The 26,056-nt window shown below is 36.9% G+C and overlaps 1 long non-coding RNA gene and 2 other non-coding genes across 4 annotated transcripts in view; 1 reads left to right on the forward strand and 2 right to left on the reverse strand.

The window, feature by feature from the left end:
* Nucleotides 1-26,056, reverse strand: part of LOC136833431 (uncharacterized) — a 272,704-nt gene that overhangs the window by 126,152 nt on the left and 120,496 nt on the right. For both annotated transcript variants that reach the window (XR_010851466.1, XR_010851465.1), the window contains exon 4: nucleotides 17,838-18,331. This is a non-coding gene — a long non-coding RNA (uncharacterized lncRNA). The remainder of the gene's footprint in view (nucleotides 1-17,837; nucleotides 18,332-26,056) is intronic.
* On the forward strand, nucleotides 1,291-1,362 carry TRNAH-GUG (transfer RNA histidin (anticodon GUG)). Its single transcript has one exon. It is a non-coding gene; the product is annotated as a tRNA-His (tRNA).
* Nucleotides 6,434-6,505, reverse strand: TRNAH-GUG (transfer RNA histidin (anticodon GUG)). Its single transcript has one exon. It is a non-coding gene; the product is annotated as a tRNA-His (tRNA).

The raw sequence follows: 26,056 nt of genomic DNA on the forward strand, positions 1-26,056 counted from the left end.
CTTCTGGTGCTCGCAGGTGACCAGCTGACATTATCAAGCAAAATTTTCCCAGGATGTCTAAGCCATTTCCTTTTCATCAAAACCACATATACAATGGAACTTCGTGATTTTCTATCGTGTCACTTCTCACTCCACCCTGCCACCTGACTCCTACTATCCTTCTTGAAGTTTTATTCTCAAACTGACAAAATCTTTTATTGGTTCATTGTAATACCAAACTTCGTGTTTAGTATATCAATACAGATCGCACTATACTTAATTATAATCTTTCTTTCGTGTACAATTCCCAGTCTATTTTTTTTTTTTTCAAGTCTTACTCAGCCCGCTCACTGTTTTCCTTAAAGAGAAGAGAGAGAGAGAGAGAGAGAGAGAGAGAGAGAGAGAGAGAGAGAGAGAGATAATGAAATTTGTTACAGGAAAAATAATTGTTATAAAAGGAGGCCGAAAAAGGCTTAATCAGAACCGCAACTTCTTCCATTCAGTTACACGACGGCAACAGTTGTCGGCAGAGCTTTGCCGAAGCTGGGACACAAACGAACCTGATGTGATCGTACGTGTTCCTATGAGTCTTGAAAGACTTCTTGATACAAACAGACTTGACATCATTTTACAATTTAATCAGGTGACCCTGAGCAAATGAAATTATATTTTACAATTTGATCAAGTGACCTTGAGCAAAAGAAATTATATTTTACAATTTAATCAGGTGACCTTGAGCAAAACAAATTATGTGAAATATTCGGGAAAGGATCACTGCAAAAGTGCTGATGTACTTATCCTGAAAACTAAAAATAACATTGCTCTAAGCCTCTCAGCATACATCATCCACAAAATAACCAATAATACGTTAGCATTTCTTCAATCCTTAACCTTTACTCAAGAAAAATCTGTCATGAACTTAATCAAATGATGAACGAATGATCTCAGAGGAAACTCTTACTAACTCTTTTCAACCTATTTATCGAGTGAAATATTGGCGGAAAGCCACAAACAATACAAGTAAATCCCTCTTGGGTTCCATTGTCCATCCGGCGTAAGTTTTACATGAGAATCGAATTTACGAATAGTGGGGTAAATCTGATAAAATATACTTTTTCGAAAACACAGAAGAGAGAGAGAGAGAGAGAGAGAGAGAGAGAGAGAGAGAGAGAGAACTGAAAATAAACTTAGAGAGCGAAGCTGACTGATAACGGGAGAGTCCAAAGGGTAAGAGTGGGTCTGGCTAGGCGTTGCAGACTCGGCGGTGTAGCCAATCTCTCTAGAGCAACAGTGCAGGCCACGCTGTCGGCGGCCGTGATCGTATAGTGGTTAGTACATTGCGTTGTGGCCGCAATAACCCAGGTTCGAATCCTGGTCACGGCACACAGCAAGACTTTTCCACAGGTCTTTAGCTTGGTTCCTTTAAATTTAGTAGGTGAAAATGGTCTTGACAGCTTGAAAGAAAATCGTCCATGAAATGAAAACAGATTTAAATCAGTGCAGAAAATGCCTACAAGAACACATACGAAGCTGTATCAAAACTGTACAAAGAAAGAAGCGATGATTCTATTTGTCCAACAAAGTAGTTAGACCTGTCCTTCACTGATTCCTAAGCGTTTCTCAAAAATAATAAGTCATTATGGAATATTAAAAGATTATAGGGTAAATAATACGGTAAATTAAGAGATTACAGCGTAAATAATTAAAGTGCGGTATTATAAAAATACCTTATTGCTCAGTGCAGTAATAGAAGCCAGAATTACTCAATGCACAACAGATATTCAGTTCTCGAACACATACCTTCTAGAAATAAACTGAAAAACAAACACCAAAGTGAAAAAAAATCTAGAGTCATCAACTCGAGCACCAGAAACCAAATGTCATTTGTAAATAGTTTTGACAAGAAATATATTGAGCAGTAAACCGATCCAAAGTTTTGAGAGAGTAACGGTACTGCTGACTTCCATAAGATATCTGGCATATGTTCTTGATAATGAATCCATGGTCCTAATGAACTCCCTACTGTCACCATTTGGAAAATATCTTCTTCTTTTTTTTGAGGGGGACGGGGAAGGAGGACTGGGGTAGCTGAGACTAATGTAAAAGTTAAGAAATAGACTTTTTGTTTCATAATGTATTTCTTCTGTATTATATCAACTTTTTTCTTTATTTCTACCTAATATACAATGTTTAAGGTTAGACACCTTATTTTAGTATGCCTTTTACATACCTGTATACTGAAACCTGCAATTTATCCCCATTGAAATCTAAATAAAACTATTATCATTACTATTATAGGTAATCAGGAACCCTAGAGTAGAATAATTCGAGAAAGAGATTCGTGGTGGCCAAATTGTCCATAAAATAGACAGAAAAAAAACAAGTGAAAGAATAAATAAAAAAATAATTTGGTGGTACATTTATAAGCAAAAAAATCCCCTGTATATACTGAAAGAGAACGACTAGAAAAGTTGTGCGTCCCCATACAAATAAAATAGATTTAAAAATGCACATTTTCAAATTACGCAAGTACTTGAGTATTTGTCTCTTGCCTAACACAATCAAAGTTGGTTCAAACAGTATGTCGAGTTACAGAAATAAAACAAAATGAAATGCTATAAATATTCAATTAAAGGATCTCTGTGGAAGGTGGGGAGATGGGTGGTTGTCAAAGTAATCACCAAAGATTTTGAAAATAGTAATTACTGTACATAATTTAGTGCTAGATATAAAAAAATTACATAATCTCTTACCATTTATTGGGATACATTCTCCTTAAGCATATCACATCAGCCAGTTTATCTTTTTGAGTTATCATATATATCCTCAATATGAACAGAGAAAATTGTGCCAGATTAAGGAAATCAGAATAGGTAGCCTATATGACAACACCTATGTCATTATTACGTCTTGACTCTGGTTTCACAAAACCCACACAAATACACTGATGAATGAAGAATGACATATCTCTAAGGGGAAATCTAACTAACTACTTCTGACATATGGACTGTCCACATTTAATATATTGGAAAAGTGAGAAAGAAAGAGAAAGAAAACTGAACAAATTACGAGAAATTTACAGACTGATAACGAGTAGGTCCAGAGGATGAACGGCTGTAGTGACTTCATTCCAATTTACAGAGGGTAATACAACGTGTCGAGGCCTTGTTAGGGCAGGTGGAAGGCTCAGCTAATTGGCTCCACTTAGTTAATAGGTCAAAATGTTCGTAGCTTTAAAGAAAATCATCAGTGAAGATACAAGAGAACATACGTTCCTAATAAAAGGCTAAAGATCAAGCGCTGCGACCCATGAGGTCATTCAGTGCAGAAAGTGAAATTCAGACTTAAAAGGTTTTCAAGGTGTAACAGGAGGAAAACCTCACAGTTGCACTATGAAATAATTGTTAGGAGAGTGCGGAAAGTAAGATGGAAGAAGGGAAGCACGAACGGTGTTACAATAAAAGGAATGAAATGGGTGGTAGCTAGGGGTGAAGGGACGCTGCAATGAAACTTAAGTATACAATGCCTTAAAGTGCAACGCGTGGGGTGCGGTGATGGCACTACCCCCCTACGGGGATGAACGCTAATAAAAGCTAGCATACGTGAAAGGATGGATTAGACTGTGTGAGATGGTTCAGTCATGAGGAAAGAATGATGAATGACTAGTCGGTGAAAAAAATGTACGATTCGGAAGTACTGGGAAGGAAGAAAGAAGGAAGACCTAAAGAGGACTGGATAGTGGATAGGCCGTGAGAAGAGGGGCTTCAACATCCGGAAAACAAGAGCGTGAGGGTATGCTAAAGCGGCGAATGGCGCAGTGTTTGTGCGAGGTTTCGATGTGCTACTGATGACCTTTCTGTGCAGTGTAGGTGTAGGAAATGGCCAAGGCTGTGGAAGTTATCTGCACAGGGAATTCATCACGACTCATCAGTTCAAGTGTGAATGTGGCAGTGATTGGTGTCTTGTATTTTCTCGAGGGCCACTGGTTGTTAAGGAAAAGCTTAATGATGATAAAAACGTTAATAAGGGGATGAAATATCCCAGACTCTGATATCTTCAAGTCTAATGAGTAAAAGTAATTTTAAAAACTTTTAAAGAAAATATTCCACTGAATGGAGACAGCTGGTTGTTTTTCTCGGAATATCTACTGCATTTCTAAAGGCATAAGAGATGAAGGGAATATGTCACGGGAATCTGCCTTTTCGTTTGACGAAGGTCGTATACGAAATAGACCGCAGGGTGTTTGTACTGTCTTAACGTCGTCATGTTTAGCCTGGATGCTAATTATAAACACTCTGTTGAATGGTATCAAGGGGAAACTAATTTTCCCTAATATCTTGTACGTCACAAAGTAGCTACAGAGATCCACAAACATGACAAAACTCTCTCCAGGTTTTTTCTTATCCTTCAAGTGTAAGGTCATCATGAGAATAGAATTCGTAGATGGTGGTAAAATATATTAAAATATCATTTCTCGAAAAAGAGAGAGAGAGAGAGAGAGAGAGAGAGAGAGAGAGAGAGAGAGAGAGAGAGAGAGAGAGAGAGAGGCGGGGCAGGACAACTGAGAGAGGAGGAAAATTAAAAAATATGGAAGAATGAAGACGACTGATAACAGATGAGTCACAGGACAGGAGTGCGTGTGGGTAGGCATAGGCTAACAGACTCTCAGCAATTTTCGTCAAAATCTTTTCGGTAGAGCTGTAAAGTGTGCTGCAATAATCCTGGTTCTAATCCTAGTCACAGCAGGTACCAGCCTTTTCCCACGGGGTTTAAAACATTGGTCCCCCCAAGACTTAGGAGTGAAAATGGCCATAAGTCTGTAGAAAATTACCAATGTCGACTGAGGGCGGAGGCAAAAATTGCATAGCTTTGATTTCCTAGTATCCTTTACTTTATTAGTCCATTATGAATCCAAAGACTTACGTAATTAAGAAGGACCAAAAATTTACTGGCTAATCTTAACCATCCTATCCTAATTATAACAATCATCTAGCCTTTGACTTTAAATGTATCTGAGAAGCCTTCAATGCTAGATCCTTTTGGATAGATTCGTTGTGAAAAGTTTCTTGGTAATTATTACATCAATCCTTACTTCCCACTCGAAATCGGTCAACTCAATAACAAAATAACTAGTGTCTTTAGATGGTACACTTGCAGCTTCACAATTTTCCATTTGGAGAGATGCAAGACTGTTAGTCGAAATCATAGATTTCTGCCCACCAAATATCTGATTCACGTTATGTAAGGTTATATGAAGAGATATTAATGAAGCTGTCCACAAAAATACACCCAAGCTGTCTTACACCAAGGACAGATCATTAGCCGTTTATACTAAGTTACATGTGATGTTCCAGTGATGCTAACATTTCTGGGAATAAAAATGCTGTTAGTTGCAAAACACTTCCGAATACATCAATGACTATAATCAGCAGACAATGAGAATAATATTCAATGAGCACTTACAGATTGGATGAACAAAAAAATAGAGTACCAGATTCCTTAGAACAACATAATTAGCGTCAATTCCCTACAACGGAAGTCTTATCACAATAGAACATTGAAAAATATTTCAGAAGCACTTGCTGAACAAAATTACAACGTGGCTTACCACAATACAGTAATGAATAAAGCCAGATGATCATAAATTACTAAAATAATCTGGATGGCATCGATGCAGATTTTGAATCAGAAGTATTTTTTGCCTTTCGCAAGAAGAAGGCGCGTCCTTGGGACGTGTCAAAGGGTATCAAGACTTGACCCTCCGGCTATCAATACGAGAAACCGAGAGATGAGATTGGGTCTTACATCTAAGGCAGCGACCAGAAAGCCTCGGAATCCTGTATTCGTTGAGCCTTTGAATAACCCCTTGTGGGAAGAGATCACAAGAGCACTAGGCCAATTAAGATGTATGGCCCCGGGCGGATTACAACGGAATTATCGAAGGCCTAATTTTGCTGTGTCTGGAAGTTCAAGGTGTCCACGTGTTCATGTTCCAGTGTTTGGAAGAGTAGACGTGGAAAAAGAAGTGAGATGAGAAAGTTTCACATTTGAGAGTGTGAATGGAGAACTATGATAAGGGAAGGAATAAAGAAATGGAGCGAAGGATGTCTTCACGACACAAAGCTCCCGATCTCTTAAAGATGAATATATGTCATAAGTCTGAAAAGACTCTAACTGGATAAGTTTTAATTTGTTAGGAATTTCTAGCATATTTCTCTCACCCGCCCCACAACAAAAAAAATCATCAGCATACAGTAAGTATGTTTCAAAAGTGATCCAAAATATTACAATACTGGTATAAAACATTACAGTATTGGTGTAACAATAACTTATCAATAGGCGGCAACAACAGCAACAAGATTACAGAAATAAAATCCAGAATAACAATGTTCTTTGAAATAGATCATGAAAATGAAATCTTCAATTTCCTCAAAATAAAACAGATTCCCACCTGTGCCGTGACCAGGATTCGAACCTGGGTTATTGCGGCCACAACGCAATGTACTAACCACTATACGATCACGGCCGCGGAGGCAGACAAGCGTTAGCCAATATTTTCTACAGCGCAAACTTCCGTAGCATGACCGTTTTGTTGCAATAACAGTGAAAGCTTACAAAGTTACTAGTGTGTACATACTATTGTAAGTGTTTTAAATAAATTCATCAATTCTCCATTTACAATCGTACATGAGAGAGAGAGAGAGAGAGAGAGAGAGAGAGAGAGAGAGAGAGAGAGAGGCTGAAGTTTGTTTCATGTGAAGCCATTGTATTTCTCATGAGTTATCACACCTACCTATATAGGTTGGGTTACGTAAGCTGCGTGAAAGAGAAACCTAAACTGAATGAGTATTAAGTTTTTTGCCTTTGTTTATTTGTTTCGATAGATATCTCAAGAACGGTTAAGCAGAATTGGGTGAAACCTGGTACATACTGTACTTTCAACATATGGCATTGTCGAGAATATTAATTAGTGGGAAATTTGCCTTTGTTTCAATGAAACCATCACTTCCATCGCGAAAGGTGGGAGTTTTCGGCGGATTAAATGCTTCACAGCAGACTAACTATTTATGGTACACTTTATATAATGACTGTTACATATTTAGAATAATATATTCATGCAATCATTGTGAGCGAGTTGCCTTGGCTGATGTATACTCTCCAATCAATGCTGGTTATTATCATCATTATTTAATATGAAAAAGTCAATAAGGAATATTCACCTCTTGCGTTACCTTACAAAAAATTACCGCTCATGTGCGATAAGGAGGAAGGGAAAGCACGGGCAGCATAATAAAATAAATATGAAAACAGCTTGGCGTATTGGTCAGGGCAAGGGAGGCGCGTCATGTTGCCATATCAAACGTTCTCAGTCATACTGTTTGGCTTTTGAATGCACTTCAGACCTAAGACCTAAACAATCAGCATAGTATAAGTTTTGTTTTTCATAATATTAAGAGCTCTCGCAATATTTTCACAGCAGGTAACGATGTAAATGTGCTTTTGTTTGCAACGTGGCACAGATTTGAGCGGAACTGCCAGTTCTCTTAAAAAATTCACGGTCAAGCTAAGCTGCCCTCGGGTTGTGGAGGTCGAATTCAAATACGAGAAAATGGCGAGTATGGAAATAAAAAAACAGAAACTTTACAAGCTAAAGTAGCATAGGGTTGTGTACAGTATTATAAACTATTATTAGAATTGTAAGCAGGGAGAGAATGAAGTGTAAACACTTTTATTGTGTAACAGGAAAAAATCAACAGGAATCTTTTATAAGGTAGGTGTTGGGCTAGAATGAGTCTACAAATAACTAAGAGGAGAATATCTCTCTGAAAGTACACACTCACACACACATATACATACATACATACATACATACATACCCACACTTGTGTGTGTATGTAATTATTCAATTGTATGGCAAAAGGAGTTAATGGTCAAACACGTATATTACAAATATGAGTCTCAAGGTCATTGTAGCAGGCTGCGATTATCCCATGAAAGTTCCCAGAGAGGATTTAAAATTTTAAATGCCCTCAGAAACAACAAAGGCACGAGGTAAAGTAAAAAAAAAAAAAACTGGATTCACAGTCGTATATTATATATATTTCTTTTCTTTCTACCTTGTTCAATTATTGCTAATGGAGTTACAAAAATGCCTCATTACAAATTACGATAATGTCCATTGGTACCCCTTCTATTGATCTTATAGTATAATTAATTAAGGCAGCACTCCAGATATGAAGGGAACATTAAAGCAAAGTAGTCATGTAAAAGAACTGTAACCACTACAAAGTCTGCTGTAAGCATCATGCAACAGCAAAGACGTAGCAATACAATATCTTCCCCATATTATAAGTAGTTCTCTCTCTCTCTCTCTCTCTCTCTCTCTCTCTCTCTCTCTCTCTCTCTCTCTCTCTCTCTCTCTCTCTCTCTCTTGCACACTCGTTCCGTAGATTAAACTTATAAAGACATTATACCTGAACTCCCCATTTTATCGGCCATCATCCCAACAAAATAAGAACAAACCAATAAGAAAAAAATATGGAACTTAGAATCATATGGAGAAGGGTGACCATACTTCAACAAATTAACATAATGATAAGAGAAGGGAGAAATTTGATGAGATATGGAGATATCGTTGATTAAACAAAAGGAAACAGATGAAGGGAAGAGAGAAATGTAGGGGAATAAAGGAGAATCGGTGATAAAGAATTATTAAAGGGGTAAAAGTACGATCTGTGTTTTCCCTTGTTCCAGAAAACAGGGGACGACACCGAAACTGTGTCATGTCAACGCTGTGTAAGAAACGTCTCCGTCTCTCTAATGGAAGGGTGTGATCAATATGTTATTTAGATAAGCTATATTAATATATACACAATATATACATATAATATATATACTGTGTGTGTTTGTTACTAATACACACACATATATATATATATATATATATATATATATATATATATATATATATATATATATATATATATATATATATATATATATATATATATATATATATATATATATATATATATATATATATATATATATATATATATATATATATATATATATTATATAAATATATATATATATATATATATATATATATATATATATATATATATATATATATATATATATATATATATATATATATGACCAACCCAGCACTGCCCGGGAAAACTCTGAAGGACTCAAAAAAATTTCCTGCACCTCCTTGTGCGGACTGTCCCTTTTATCCAGAAATTGCTGTAGTGACCATCCCATTTATCCAGAAATTACTGTAGTGACTGTCCCTTTTATCCAGATATTACTGTTCTAACTGTCCCACTTATACATGTATTACTGTGGTAACTGTCCCCCTTATCCAGGAATTACTGTTCTGACTGTCCTATTTATACAGATATTACTGTAGTGACTGTCCCATTCATCCATGTACTGTATTACTGTGGTGACTATCCCTTTTATCCAGGCATTGCTGTACTGACTGTCCCATTTACCCAGGTGTTACTGTACTGACTGTCCATTTATCCAGATATTACTGTGCTGACTGTCCCATTTATCCAGATATTACTGTACTGACTGTCCATTTTATCCAGATATTACTGTACTGACTGTCCCATTTATCCAGATATTACTGTACTGACTGTCCATTTTATCCAGATATTACTGTAGTGACTGTCCATTTTATCCAGATATTACTGTGGTGACTAGCCCAGTTATCCAGGTAACACCGTGGTGACTGTCCCTTTTATCCAGGTATGACTGTGGTGACTATCCCATTTATCCAGGTATTACTGTACTGACTGTGTACTGTAGTGACTGCCCCATTTATCCAAGTATTACTGTGCTACCTGTCCCTTTTATCCAGGTATTACTGTGGTGACTGTCCCATTTATCCAGGTATTACAGTGCTGCCTGTCCCTTTCATCCAAGTATTACTGTGCTGACTGTTCCTTTTATCCAGGTATTACTGTGGTGACTTTCCCCCAGGCAATACTGTCGCGACTTTCGCCCAGGCATTACTGTCGTGACTTTCCCCCAGGCATTACTGTCGTGACTTCCCACACTTCCCCCAGAAGGCATTAAAAGAGTTCAGAGGTCTGTTAAACAAATTTAACTAACTAACTAACCAGGCATTACTGTTGTGACTTTCCCCCAGGCATTACTGTCGTGACTTTCCCCCAGGCATTACTGTCGTGACTTTCCCCCAGGCATTACTGTCGTGACTTTCCCCTAAGTAATTACTATCGTGACTTTCCCCCAGGCATTACTGTCTTGACTTTCCCCCAGGCAATAGTTCCTTGTTGGATGGGTCGGTATAGTTCTCGGCTAGCACTCTGCTGGGCCCACGCTCGAGTCTCCAGCTGGCCAATGAAGAATTAGAGGGATTATTTCTGGTGATAGAAATTAATTTCTCGGTATAATGTGGTTCGGATTCCACAATAAGCTGTAGGTCCCGTTGCTAGGTAACCAATTCGTTCTTAGCCACGTAAAATAAGTCTAATCCTTCGGGCCAGCCCTAGGAGAGCTGTTAATCAGCTCAGTGGTCTGGTTAAGCTAAGGTATACTTTTTTTTCCCCCAGGCAATAATGTCGTGACTTTAACCCAGGCATTACTGTCATGACTGTCCCCCAGGTATTACTGTAGTGACTGTCCCAATTATTCAGGCATTGCTGTTCTGTCTGTCCCTTTCATTCCAGGTATTACTGTGCTGACTGTCCCTTTTGTCCAGGTATTACTGTGCTGACTGTCCATTTTATCTAGATATTACTGGGGTGACTGTCCCATTTATCCAGGTATTACTGTGGTGACTGTCCCTTTTGTCCAGGTATTATTGTGCTGACTGTCCATTTTATCTAGATATTACTGTGGTGACTGTCCCATTTATCCAAGTATTATTGTGCTGACTTGTCACTTTTATCCAGGTGGTATTACTGTGGTGACTGCCCCATTTATCTAGGTATTCCTGTACTGCCTGTCCCTTTTATCCAAGGATTACTGTGTTGACTATCCTTTTAATCCAGGTATCACTGCGGTGACTGTCCATTCTATCCAAGTAATACTGTTTTTACTGACCATTTTATCCAGACATGACTGTGGTAACTGTCCCATTTACCCCCACTAAACCTAAACACACAACCCCCCCTTAACTGAAACATCCCGCTAAACCTAAACACATCCCCCCAAATAAATCTAAAAACACCCCATGATAAACCTGAACACACCCTAACTAAACCTAAACACAAACACTGATATGATCACAAGAAAAAAAAAAAAAAGCTTTTCCAATATATTTCTAACGGCTTGAGTACATGAAATGAGGTATGAGAAACCCGTAGAATTCATTTACCACATAAGTTACAAAGGAAAGGAGGAAGGAGGATGGGGGAAGGGGAAGGGGAAAAGGGTAGGGGTTTGAAACCTACCCTACTATCTAAGTTGGGTCAAATGATGGCCACATACCAAATTTTGTCTAGATCGGTCAAGTGGTTACCACATGAGTTACAAAGGGAAGGGGGAAGGGGACGGGGGAAGGGAAAGGGGGTATTGGTTTGAAACCTACTCTATTATCTAAGTTGGGTCAAATGATGGCCACGTGCCAAATTTTGTCTAGATCGGTCAAGCGGTTACCACATAAGTTACAAAGAGTAGGGGAAAGGGGGACGAGGGAGGGGGATGGGGAAGGGAAAGGGGGTGCGGATCTGAAACCTACCCTATTATCTAAGTTTGGTCGAATGATGGCCACGTGCCAAATTTTGACTGGATCTGTCAAGCAGTTACCACATACGTTACAAAGGGAAGAGCCAAGGAGAATGGGGAAAGGGAGGAGAAGAAATGATGGGTGTCTAGATCAGGTTCGATTTCTATAACATACAAACATACATAAAACAAACATAAAACAACCCATTACTTTTAAATGTTGGGTGAAATATATATATATATATATACACACAATTTTGAATCTAGTTTGTTTGTATGTTTGTTTTATGTATGTTCATGTTATAGGTTCTGATCTAGATTTCATAACCAATACAAACATGCCCCCTTCTCCATAAAAACAAACATACAAACAAACTTTGTAAAACATTCATCCAGTTTAATTGGCCATCATTATATATATATATATATATATATATATATATATATATATATATATATATATATATATATATATATATATATATATATATATATTAGTCAGTTGATGATTAGTATGTATAATTAACTGCTTTACTACTCCGTGGTGATTCACAGGAAATGGAGACAAGTCATTGCCACGTTCATGCAGACAATGCTGAAAAAGGGATAAAACCCCGTGCAATGAACTTCCAGGACAAAATCTACTTTGTATACAACACTAAAGGTTCCTACTGCCGTCACACACTTTAGCATCAATCTCACCCTTCCTGAAACCGAAAACCAGCCCATCCAAACATTTCTCTCATGTCTAGAGAGTATTTTTCCAGATACCCTCCCTCGACTTTTTCTTTCTAAAGCTTTAAATTATAAAAACTATTCACTAACCTAGCGTCTTCTAGATGAGAGCAGAATAGAATATAGAATTTAGGCCAAAGGCCAAGCGCTAGGACCTATGAGGTCATTCAGCACTTAAAGGGAAATTTACAGCTTGTAGGAAGTTTGAAAGGTGTAACAGGAGGAAAACTTCGCGGTTGCACTAGAAAACAATTTTTAGAGAGGGTAGAAAGTCAGATGGAAGAAAGAGAATATGAACGGAGGTACAGTAAAAGAAATGAGAGAGGTTGCTCTAGGGGCACCACACGAGGGGCACTTACTGTACAGCACTAGCCCCCCTACGGGGTAGCGTTTTCTGTTCTTTCTATATGAACAAACCATCTCAAACAACTGGTTGCCATTTCACTTATCTCTACTTTCTCGGTTTCATTTCTTAATCCACACAGACTAAAAAATTCGTCTAATTAGTGGAATATTAACACTCATTTCCATACAGATGAGTTGCTCATCTTTCCTCTCATACTTCCCAATTTCTTTTTTCCACAGACACTTCTCTTTTCCAAACCTTGTACGGAGAAATCTTGCTGTCCTCTGCACTTTAACGATTCTGCAATGCTTATCATCTCTTATCCATTAAGTTTACTTTCAGAGACTTATATAAATCAATTAATTTCCATTCTTCCTATGCCGTTATATTTCATTGCTCCTTCTTCTTGGGCTCCACTTACGCTCGTAACTCACTCATGCTGACATTCCTTTCAATTTTCCTTTACAAAAACTTGCAGACTATAGTTTCTTCAATCTCTCATCACTTTCTCACTCAGTGCTGTATTATCTGCAAACATCAACCATTCTACTTCATTCACAAGCCATTTTCTTATTCAACAACTTTGTACCTACATCTAATGTCCTTTCACTGTCCTATCGCATCATCACTCCTTACATAAAAATATTAAGCAGCCAATGCAACATACACAACGTTGCATCAGAGCCACTTACATCATAGCAAGTCACTCACCAATCTATATATTCCCACAACTTTTCAATACCATTCATTCTCAGCGGCCCCTAAATTCCTTCCCTAACAATTCTATCTTAGGTTGTTCCTATGTCCATTATAGCTACATGATGTTTTTCCCATTTATTTTCATACTTTTCACGTAAATGTTTTATAACATGTAGCCTACCTTCCTTCTTTTCTGAACCAAAACTACTTTCCCCTGCCAATCCATCTGTCATCAGCATTATCCTTTCAATCAAAGTCCACCATACACGCACGCTGGTATACTTGATGTTATACCGCATTCTCCTTCACCCTTATGCAAGGGAAAAATTAATCCTCTCGTCGATCCCTTTGGAGCTTCTCCCTCATTAAACATGACTCAGTTACCACTACCAGTCTCCCAAATGACACTTTCATCACCATACAGCAGCATCTCATTAATGATCACTTGCTTTTCATGTAACTCATTTATTCAGATCACACATACAGCCTCAGTTTTAGCTTTTCCTTTTAAAATTCCTAAAAATTTTCGTTCTTGCTTCACCCAAGAAATGTTCAACTATAATCCCATTTACTCTGCTTTCACCGTGTCAGCCATCAACTTGTTCCTACTCTAACTGAGAAACTAATGTATTCCCACTTTTTGCTCCTTCCCACGTGTACTTACTGCTATCCTACTTTGGAAAACAATTATTTCAAGCAATCAAGACCCTTTCTGGGTGCATTTTCGTAGGCTTTTCTCCATTATCATTCACATCAGGAATGCCACACCTGCCATTCCTTTCTCTAGCACCTACCTTTAAAGAAGACAGTTTTTTTATGAGGATTAATCCATTAATTCACTTGTGACCATTTGCTTTACATTCTCCTGCACGACATCCTTCATACATTAGCCAGAGTCAATGTTAAAAATTTGAATTAAATTAACTGAAGTGAATTCACTTAGTAGCTGAATACGCAGAGGGAGTGCTGTCTCAACTATACTCTGGCCTCAATCAGTGGGTAATGTTTCAAAGTTCACAAAAATTTGTTTTTATTATACATAATGCTTCTTTTTTATCACAAGTTTCAGAAGAAACAGTATCTATCTAAAACTTGATCTCTTACTGGTAGATGAGTCAGATAGATAGTCTTCTCTCTCTCTCTCTCTCTCTCTCTCTCTCTCTCTCTCTCTCTCTCTCTCTCTCTCTCTCTCTCTCTCTCTCTCTCTCTCATGCATCTTTATTTTTATTCCTGATCTGTTGTATTCTGTATTATTTATCCTTCCTTGACTATTATTGATATTTTCTAGGTTGACTAACCTCTCTCTCTCTCTCTCTCTCTCTCTCTCTCTCTCTCTCTCTCTCTCTCTCTCTCTCTCTCAAAGGAACAGAAGAGGGATACTAAAAACAAAATGAGAGCAATAATTAAAAGAAAATGAAAATACTAGAAACAGCAGTTATGCCCATAAGCAAAAAATGCAATAGACAACATAGAGAGAGAGAGAGAGAGAGAGAGAGAGAGAGAGAGAGAGAGAGAGAGAGAGAGAGAGAGAGAGAGAGAGGTGACCCTTGAATAGTCGGGATCATCTACCAGGCCCAATCCACCAATCAGAAGCCAAGTTTAAGATTAATGACTTTGTAAGCCAATTGTAAGATAAAATAATACTTCGTAAACCTCTGACATTTTACTTGGCGATAAAGGGTAGCGTTTAGTCAAAAACAGTACTGTCTGATTTTTCAGATATTACATTAAATCTATCGATCAAGTTAATAAATTAGTCATTTCTCTTGGCATTAAGTAATGGAGGAAAGATATTCCACGGAAAAGTTAAAAATTTATCACAATGTCTGTCTGTCTGTCTGTCTGTCTGTCTGTCTGTCTGTCTGTCTGTCTGTCTGTCTGTCTGTCTGTCTGTCTGTCTGTCTGTCTGTCTGTCTGTCTGTCTGTCTTCGGAACAAAGACGAGGGTGATGAGCAGCAAACCTCCAGTTCTAACCAAATGGGCCTAGTAACAGCATCCGAAATCCGATCCTATGGACCAGGTGTCTGCCTCAGAATAGCAAGGGATACCAGGAACGTTTTCTATTGAATCTCGAATCGACGAGTCGACGCGGATAATACCCGGTTAATTCTAATGATGACCTTTTCTACCAAAGTAATGATGTTGTCCTAATCTCCTGCCTCCCTCTTCTCTTCTCTTCCCTCCCTTCCACCAGTAATCCCAAGCGTCCCTCCACCACCCGCCCTCCCCCTCTCAGTGATCCTACTCTTCAGCACAAAATTAATGTTCCATTTTCGGTGGCATTCATTTGATCCGCATCGTCGGTAGTTACATACAAAACGTGTTGCATATTACATTAACATAATGTTTTATGTACTATATTTTTTATAATTTTTTTCCAGAGAAGCGGCTCATGAATGAATGGTTGAAGACTCTTTATTGATGCTTTCAACTGCAGTATTCCAGCCTAACTACCAGCATTAGAGTCTGTTATTCAAATAAAGTTCAAGATTGATGCAATATCATTTTTGCTATACAATACTGCACTGGATAAAAAAAAAAAACACGCAACAAAAGGCACGTCCTGCGCTGTGCATACATTCCATTCATGAAAAAAAAAATCGTGCAGTTTTTCTCTTTGTTGGCGTTTAATGATGTTGCTTACAACTAAAGGCTCGGATATTTTCGTAAAATCTCTGTAAACATATGTATACAGCATAGAGTTAAATCTGACTGTGTGCAGACTATTGAACTTTTTCAATAAAAAAAAAAAAGATAAAAAGAGTCAAGTTTTCTGTTATAGGTATGGTAAATATTTAAAAGCATATTTACTAGAAAAATTTAAATATCCCATGTCATTTATATATATATATATATATATATATATATATATATATATATATATATATATATATATATATATATATATATATATATATATAATTATATATATATATATTACATGTATAAATAAATATATATATGTATTATCAAGTTATATAGGCTCTCTCTCTCTCTCTCTCTCTCTCTCTCTCTATATATATATATATATATATATATATATATATATATATATATATATATATATATATATATATATATATATATATATATATATATACAGTATATATATCATATATATATATATACATATAATAAATATATATATATATATATATATATATATATATATATATATATATATATATATATATATATATGTGTGTGTTTGTATGTGTGTACGCGCACATGTATGAGTGTGTTGTGTGTTTTAATGAATAATCAGTCACAAAATCTATCTAAATAATTCAAACATATTTGCAGAGTCAATACACCCCATAATAAAATATTTCATTCAAATACAAAGCATAATACTTAATAAAAATGAAACTCATTTATCTTTGGAAAAATGTGAACTTCTTCAAAGGCTTTAAAAAACGACTTTTTTGAGATAACAAGTTCTTGTAAGTTTTCTAAAATACTAGAAAGAGACGCTTTACTATTGCCATCCAACTTCCATGACATGAAACATCTCGTGTTCAAAAGACTACCACTCAAATGGTAAAAATCTCACAACCAAAGGAACGAGCAATCATTTCAGAATGGTCTAAGTTGAACATTTTTCAAGAAACTATCCATCAAATGAATGTCGGCAATTCTACAACAACAAAGGGCTATTTTTTTATATTTTCACTGCATGTTATATCTCCACAGATGAACCAACCTGTTCTTCTTGACATGGAAAAACAGTCCCCGAAAAGGCTCATTCTGGGTTTTCTGCTAGGTCACCACAATTGCAAATATAACAGCTGACCTCTAAAACTGCAAGAAAATATCCTTTTCAACATCTGTAAAACCAGTGAAGGTTTCATATTACGTTTATTTTTTTGAAAGAAAATAATGCACTTTGGGGATAATGACGCTTACGAAACTTTTCACCTCAACTATTAGCGCTTTTAACAAGGCTTCCAACGCTGCAGCACCCCCACCTAACCTAACCTAACCTAACCTTGGGTAGAGTACATTAAAATAATAAAGAGTTGTGACGTAACTTGACTACACCCACACTAGTCTAACCTAAGCCAGGTTCTTAGGTTACTTAGTGCGTAATGTCACTTGAAAACCCTTCAATAAACCTTACCTTAATCACAATCAATGCTTGTATTAGTGTCATGGGCTGTTATATTTTCCCCACCCAAAATCTCCACTTAACCTAACAGCAGGAAATCAAGGGTGTCCAGCATCTCTGAAACTGGGCATAGCCTACTAATTTGCTACAGAAATGAATATTAGAAACGTTCTTCACACGCTAAAACATACGTATAGCATATTTTCAACTCCAAAATATTATTATTAAAAAAAAAAAGTTTACTTAACGTTTTATAAAACTTACCTTAAACAGCACATGTAGAAGTAGGCTACCAAAGCGGTGTCGGAATAGGGCCTGTCTTGTCATTTCACTTGTTTCATGTGTAACTGGTGAAACTTCGTAGAAGAGCATTGCTCACGTACCCTACCCCAAGGTCTACATATCTATAGGCCTTACCCTACCCACGTTTCAGATCGGGAACCCAACTCGCGTGACTGTCGAAACATAAACAAACGGGTTCACTTAGGAAAAGTTCAAGTGGGTAACAACACTAGTCAATAAACATCTCGGTAACAGCAAACTTGCGACAGATTTTATTGTGATTTTTGTATTAAGCATATTAAGGAGATTTAGTAAAAGTGAAAAAAAAAATCGCATACACCGAGGATTTTGTATCAGAGTAAAACAATACCTGACCAGCTTCCACTTACAGCACTAAAACAACGCATGCGCTGAAACTGAAAGCTCATCCAACGTCCGAGTTTTGGCCAATGTCCATGAACTTGAGGAACTAACACCTGCAAAAAAAAAAAATAATAATTGGCAATGCACTAAGAAAATGATACAGGACTTCATATTTTTATCGGTAACTAATTTGTTTTTAATTGCCCTTTATCGTCCCCATGTAAAAAATACACTAAACCGTTATTCTAGCATTTCTGATATTAAAGTCGGTATTGGTTGGGAATTAAAATGTCATAATACAGATATATAATGGACTCTTGGCTTGAAGATTTCCCATTTTCTACGAAATGCATTTAGTGGTTTATAATTATTTAAAATATATTTTATGTAAACAAAGCACATTTTAATTGTTTCCGTTCATGAACTGAATTGAATATTTAGGCCAAAGACCAAGCACTGCATGGGACCAATGAGGTCATTCAGTGCTGAAACGGAAATTGGCAGTAAAAATTTGAAAAGTGTAACAGGGAAAACCTCGCAGTTGCACTATGAATCAATTGTTAGGAGAGGGTGGAAAGTACGATGGAGGAAAGAGAATATGAAAGGAGGAACGAAAGGGATTGCAGCTAGGGTCCGAAGGCACGCTGCAAAGAACCTTAAGTAATACCTACACTGCACCGCATGAGGTGCACTGACGGCACCATCCCCCTACGGAGAGTTTCCGTTAAAATAAATCATATAATTGCTTTAACAAGCCTCGGTAACAATACATTCGAGACGGTGACTTAATTCAATATCGGCCTTTCCTGAAGTCTGCCAATACATTGTTAGATATTTATAACGTGTCCTGTACCTAAAAGGTCAAGGAAGTCATCCACCTCCTCTCCAGTCTTCAGTTAGTCAGAGAGAGAGAGAGAGAGAGAGAGAGAGAGAGAGAGAGAGAGAGAGAGAAAGAAGGTCCCACTTGAGATTTTCTCAAGAAATGCTTCGAAATATTTACTATCTGCTTACATTATAGAATTTCTATGGCAAATAATAACCATGCCATGAGTACAAACAAACTATTGTTTTTCTAGAAGGATGTTCATAAGTTATGTTGTCTTACATTTCAGCCGTCGTGCACTGTACACCAGTAGGAATTTTTGAATAATTCGTATCCTCAGTTTCTTCAATTTCCCAAAATTATCAGTTTCCATTTTCTCACAGACAGAAACAATTTTGCATTTGTTTCACACAGCAAACGACAATACAGTATTTCACTTTCCCACGAAATTGTTCAGTATTTCTGTTTCAGATAAGGAATTATTTAATATCATTGGCTCACAGGAGAAGGAATTATTTTGAATTCTCGACCAACTTCAGCTGATCGTTTGATCTCCGGCAGCGTTCTAAAACAATTTTCATTTCCCCGTTGCGGCATTTAATATATCATCTGATTCCTTGCTTGTATATGAGTTCTAGAATTCAAGTAGAAATTATCTAAATTTTTGTCCATACGATACAACTTTTAGGACAGAGAGAGAGAGAGAGAGAGAGCTACAGCTTTCGAAAATTCTGTTATAATGAAATGTTCACTTGCTGCACAATTCCTCCCAACGGTATCAAAGTTTCAGAGGAAACCTAGACCTGCCCTAAACTCTCTCTCTCTCTCTCTCTCTCTCTCTCTCTCTCTCTCTCTCTCTCTCTCCTTGATCAACATTTCATGGGACTGTCCAAAAGTTGTTCTGTATTTAATCCATAATATCTCCGGAACCTTGACTCATTTCTTCCGTAACACTGTTAATGAGGCGTTGTTCAAGTGAAATATCCGTTTTCCAGGTTATGCAAATGGTAAGCATTGCAATGCCTCAATCTCTGTAACAGATACTGTCTCTGCAAGTAACGATACGTAATTAGAGTAAAGAGGGATCTACTTCAGCCTTAGGAAAAGAATCGATTTTAGGCAAATATTTGTACGTGTAGGCAGAGGTAAAATCTTAACTCTCGCGTCATGGAGTGAGTAAGCTCTAAAGTCTCTCTATTCGGACTGTCGAAAGAGCTTGAAAAATAAGAACTTTTCAAATAATGAGTTCACTATGCCCCTCTCCTCTATGGCCACGGCCCACCACGCTCGACTAATCTCCAGATAGAAATTCACTGCATAGCTCAACAGAGTCACAATGACCACAGTGGATATCTTAGGAAACTGTTCATCCCGTGAATTAAGGCAAAGCAAAAATCCACGACGAGTGTAACTAGAATAATGTTTCATCTTGTAAACTCATTGATCCCTGCCTCTGTCGTTCAAGTTATTGTGTTTTGTGAAGTAATCTCCTCGCCTTACTTACCAGAAAAACATTTTGCTAAAATTCCTTAAAGTTTAATCCTCAAACACCCCTGTGCAGTTTATTCAACCTTTTCCATCTGTTGTTTCCATTAAAATCCACATAGACATTTAAACACACACACACACACCGTAGAAAGGAAAGACAGAGTGAGTATCTCTAGTGCCACATTTTTATATGACCAGTTTCTCTCATGAAAGATAAGACAGACAAGACCGCTATGCGAATCCTCTTGAATAAATGGTGTGGAGTGCTGCCAAAGCAAAAACAAAATACAAAGCCAAACAAACAAAAATAACCTGACTGACAGTTGTGAGAGTTACCTCCAATCCCAAAAAGAGACGCAGACTGCAAGGAACGAATGTCTTCTCTAACCTAACACATGCATAATCCACTAGACAGGATGTCGTGGTGTCTTGACCATAAAATGATCATAAGAAGAACACCTCGAAATTCGTATTGTCAGGCTTTAATAAAAATGACATCGATTTTTTTGAGTAAGCCATTCAGTGTCAGAAATACCGTGTAAGTGAGCTATCTAAACAAAATTACATGTACAGAAAAACAAATGGATAAATAAGGGAACAGCTGAATTTATAACAAAGAGGTATAATATATTGTTTATGGTCCTCCGACAAAAATGGATTCCTTTCTAGTCGTAAAAACTGTTAACCCTTGAGATTTTGATGACTGAATGACGTCCTGCGCTGAAAATGTTCGGTTAAGTTCAGCCTGTCATTTTGAGACTTTATTTTTTATAGTTTCCATTTTAAGCGTACTAAAATGAAGTACATTAATTCACCTTTAAAATAACACCATATCCAGCTTTATACCATCAAAAGCAAAGTCACAGTAATTGATAAAGGGATTAATGCCACGCTCTAAAGTGGTCAGCATGTGATTTGTGCTGAGTGGCTTACGAACGCCCTCTTGAATATCAAAGGATCTCGAAGGATTCATTCACAAAGTAGAAAATTAATGTGATGAAAAGATTATGATTTTCAGATTCCACTTGGCTTTTCACTAATTATATTTTGATCTTAATCTTTTAATTCCAAGATAATTACTTCCCAGTTAGTAGTTGGATGTGTAGGCCTGTTGCACAAAATCACTAATATCTTTATAGATAGATAGATAGATAGATAGATAGATAGATAGATAGATATATAGATAGATAGATAGAGAGATAGATAGATAGATAGAATATACAATTTAGGCCGAAGGCCAAGCGCTGGGACCTATGAGGTCATTTAGCGCTGAAAGTAAGAAGTTTAAAAGGTGTAACAGGAGGAAAACCTCACAGTTGCACTTTTAAACATTGTTAGAAAAGGGTGGACTGTAAGATGTAAGAAAGAATATGAATGGAGGCACAGTAAAAAGAATGAAAGGGGTTGCAGCTAGGGGCCGAAGGGGCGCTTGCAAAGAACCTTGAGTAATGCCTACAGCGCACCGCTTGAGGTACACTGACGGCACTAACCCCCCTACCGGGCTAACGTCTTTATAGTTATTGATAACTTGCGGATCTCACCTTGAAGGCGTAATGAAATATTCTCAGCCTCAGTCTCCTAACCAGCGTCTGTTTGAGGAATGCTACATAGCACAGAGAATTTCTTCGTTCATTTTCACTGACATTTTGAAGTTTTCCGCAGAAATATTTTACAAAGAAGTTAGGAAATACACAAGTTATGAGGTCCTTAATGCAGAATTAGTAAATATAACGAACTGAATTTTTACATGGATTGATGAGCTAAGGAGATATAAGATCCTAATATATTTGTACCATCACCTTTTTCCTCTCAGAAGAGTGGCTCTGAGAAGTCTCGTAAATCCAGTTACTTCAGAAGGTCTTTCTGAGATGAGGTCACTAGCTCCACACATCCATGATGCGAATACAAGAAATAAATACTCAAGAGAAAATTATATTAAGTTTTTTATGTATATACAACTTTCCTATGATTCCTGAGTTAACTTAATAAATTAAAATATTATCATATGGCGTCATATATTATCAGTTCAAAAGAAAATAATCCAGGCACTATTTCACAGCTTTTCTACTTGATTCATTTATAAGATGTACCTTACGTAACTTTGGAAATTCACTATCTTTCCATCCAACACAGCCTAACGAGTTGGCATTCAAAAAATAAAATAAAATTAAATTAAACAAAATAAAGACTTTATGCTCTGAAATTCTCTCCGTACTTCTTTAAGAGACGTCTTGAATTTTCTCCGGGTCTGGGATAGGAAAGGGCATGGGGCTGCCCGTCATTATGACATCTGAACTCTTAAAAAAAAAAAGAAGTTATCATTCTGTCCTCACCGGATACTAAGGTGCGCTATCCAGGGATAGACGCATATAAATAGACAGGTAGACAGAACATTATTACGGTTATATAGAAGAAATTATCATGAACTGATAAATAGACGTAAAATTATCGTCAATAAATAAGTAGACTGATTAAATTATCATGAACAGATAGGTAGATAAAATTACCACAGGTAAACAGAAAGATGCATAGGTAGATAGATAATATTACCACAGATAGACAGACAGATAGATAAAATTATCTTGGGTAAATAGGTAGACAAAAACTTATCATGGACAAATGGGTAGACACACTTAATCATCATAGTCATTGGTATGTAGAAAAGAGTCGTGAAAACATAAATAAGCAGATAAGAATTTGGCAAATAGATAGGTTAATAGAACATTGTAAAAAATCGTTTATTTTCTGAAATGGTATGTTTTAAAAAATTCGTTTTATCTGTGTGTATGTGTGTGTGTGTGAGAGAGAGAGAGAGAGAGAGAGAGAGAGAGAGAGAGAGAGAGAGAGAGAGAGAGAGAACTTGTCATTCTCACAATAGTTCCTTGATGATTAGTATAGCCAATTACCATCGTCTCCCCGATCCAGCTGCCAATCACCGACGACTGGCCCTTTGTTAAGTCGAATCTCCGGCGATTTTTGAAAGAAATAAGGGTCCCTGGTATTCCAGGATTCCGTTATTTCTTTCTCCGCGGAAGATGGAAAAGGATACATAAAAAAGATAAAGATTAAAAAAAAAAACTCTTTGCCCACACTGGTAACGACAACTATGATTTATCCTTCAGTTTTTCGTCCATTGAAAAACGTGGCAAAAATGTAGCAATGTGATTTCACCACATTTTTCTAAAATGTATTGGAGTCAATATTTGTTTTCTTGATGGGGACCGCGCATTACGATCGTTAAGCTTACGATTATTGGTTTTTCTCATAACAGAAACACAATATTGGTTGCAACTTTATGTCTCGAATTATTCAAAGGACAAGTCACATTTTCTGAAAAAAAAAAACAGAACTTCGGATGAATGCGTTTTGTACAGCTGTGAGTCCTGCTCTCTTTCCTTTATTTTAAACGAATATATTGAATATTTGTGAGTATGGATAAATCATATGATATATCATACAGAGAATTACAAGAAAAATCAATATACATGAGGTGACTTTGTTGATAAATAAAAACAAGTGCTAAATGAAAATATACGAAATGTCGAAGGATTCAGGGACTAATCACGATAGTGTTAAGCGAGAGAGAGAGAGAGAGAGAGAGAGAGAGAGAGAGAGAGAGAGAGAGAGAGAGAGAGAGAGAGAAAGAAATATCCTCAAAGATAGTCCAATGGTATGCAGAAAAAAGTACAGAAAGGATGTCCATTCTTAAAACACTCAAATTCCTAGGATCCCCCCAAAAATTAGATTTTTAATACTTATTTGTTCTTTTGAGTTACCACTTTCTGCAATTACCATTACATTACAGTACAATAACATTTATCTGGCTTTCTTATGTTCTTAAAATCTCCCCTTCTTTGAGAGAACCCTATTAACAGACTTTTTTTTAATGACGATAAGCCTGCCTCTTGATCAAAACCAGGTTACATGACTTCCGAAACGCAGAGGGAGGCGGGAAATTCTGCATTGTAGAACTGAAGGGTTTGACGTACCTACAAGATCTATTGCCTCTGGAGATCGGTAGCAACTCGCAAAACTTGAACGCAGCTCAACAATTTTTGGTGGTACAGAGTCTAGATTAAAGGTTAAAAATTTACTTACAAAAACAGCACATCAAACTAGACAAAGAGCCCGATTATGCTATAATTATAGTTTACAGTTTCAGATCTCTTGCTTGTCTCTACCATATAATAAAAAATGCAACATCTCGCTGGTGTTGCAGTAAATTCCGCTTGAAAATACCAGCTGGGTCGTCTTTAAACAGAAATTCTCAAATATCAGTCGATGAATGAGAAACGGAGGCAATAATTAAAAGTAGGTACAAAAGGAAACGCAAAAGTACTAAGTAATGGTCTGGACAGAAAAGCCTAAAGAAGAAATACATTTAGAATAGTTCTCTGAAATCGAAATAAAAAAATGATCATTATTCATGTGCCATAAAAAAATTCGTAATCACTCAATCTATTCACCAGAACAGCCTAGCAAAATATTGTCAAAGATATGGGGAGCTCATCTCAAAAAATACCAGATGTTTTCACACATCAAAATGATAAAATCTCAATTGTGAAATCTTGGAAAAATAAGACACCAACCAAGATTGACAAAACATCGGTATTCATGAAGAGGATTATTTCTTTTCAAAAAATTGAAAGTATCATTGCTGATAAAACTAATTTTTCTTACAAGTCTCTAGAAAGCAATATTACCATTCTCATCAAGGCCCTAAGAGAAAAGAAAGTCTTCAATTTCTAAACACTTGGTAATGCCTCAGGTCAGCAGTCACCGAAAAACCTTCAATGAGCGACCAATTTATATTGACAAGAGAAAAAAGACCTGGTAATTACAAGTATGTTTAGTTGCAATTAATCAGATTCTTCCACAAGCATGGGAAAGCCTACCTTACTCTCAGTGTGAGAAGTAGGTAAAATTTCTTGCAGTAAAATTGCACTCTTTGCCAAGTTGTCAGCCTCTTATTGCTATCTGTACCTTACGTGACCTGCTACCCTGCAAGAGATAGTTCCTGAAAGCTATAAAGGACCAAACCAAAGAATGACAGTGGCTGTGACTGTCGTCTTGTATTCTCTAGAGCCATCCCCTACTAGGAGACACTATATATATATATATATATATATATATATATATATATATATATATATATATATATATATATATATATATATATATATATGTATGTATGTATGTATGTATGTATGTATATTATTAAGAATATTCACTCCTACGCCAGGTTTTTTGCACTATATTTAAAGTAAAAGGACTAAGTGATTAAATAAGGCAAATTTAGTATGATTCACTGTGAGAAATTCGCCCCTAAAACCTGTTCCCACTTCCTTTTTAGTGGGGAAACCCCTTCAAATCCCTTTCTTGTCCAATGCTCTGTCGGAAATCTCTTAATTCCAGGTGCAGACCCCTGCCAAGAGCTAACCGTTGCCAGAGGCAGGCCAGCTGGCGGGCGGACCACATGCGCTCCGCCATTTTGAATTTGAAACCAAGCGGCCCACAGTTCCCACGT

This window comes from Macrobrachium rosenbergii, chromosome 51, assembly GCF_040412425.1.
Source record: "Macrobrachium rosenbergii isolate ZJJX-2024 chromosome 51, ASM4041242v1, whole genome shotgun sequence".
Lineage (NCBI taxonomy): Eukaryota > Metazoa > Arthropoda > Malacostraca > Decapoda > Palaemonidae > Macrobrachium > Macrobrachium rosenbergii.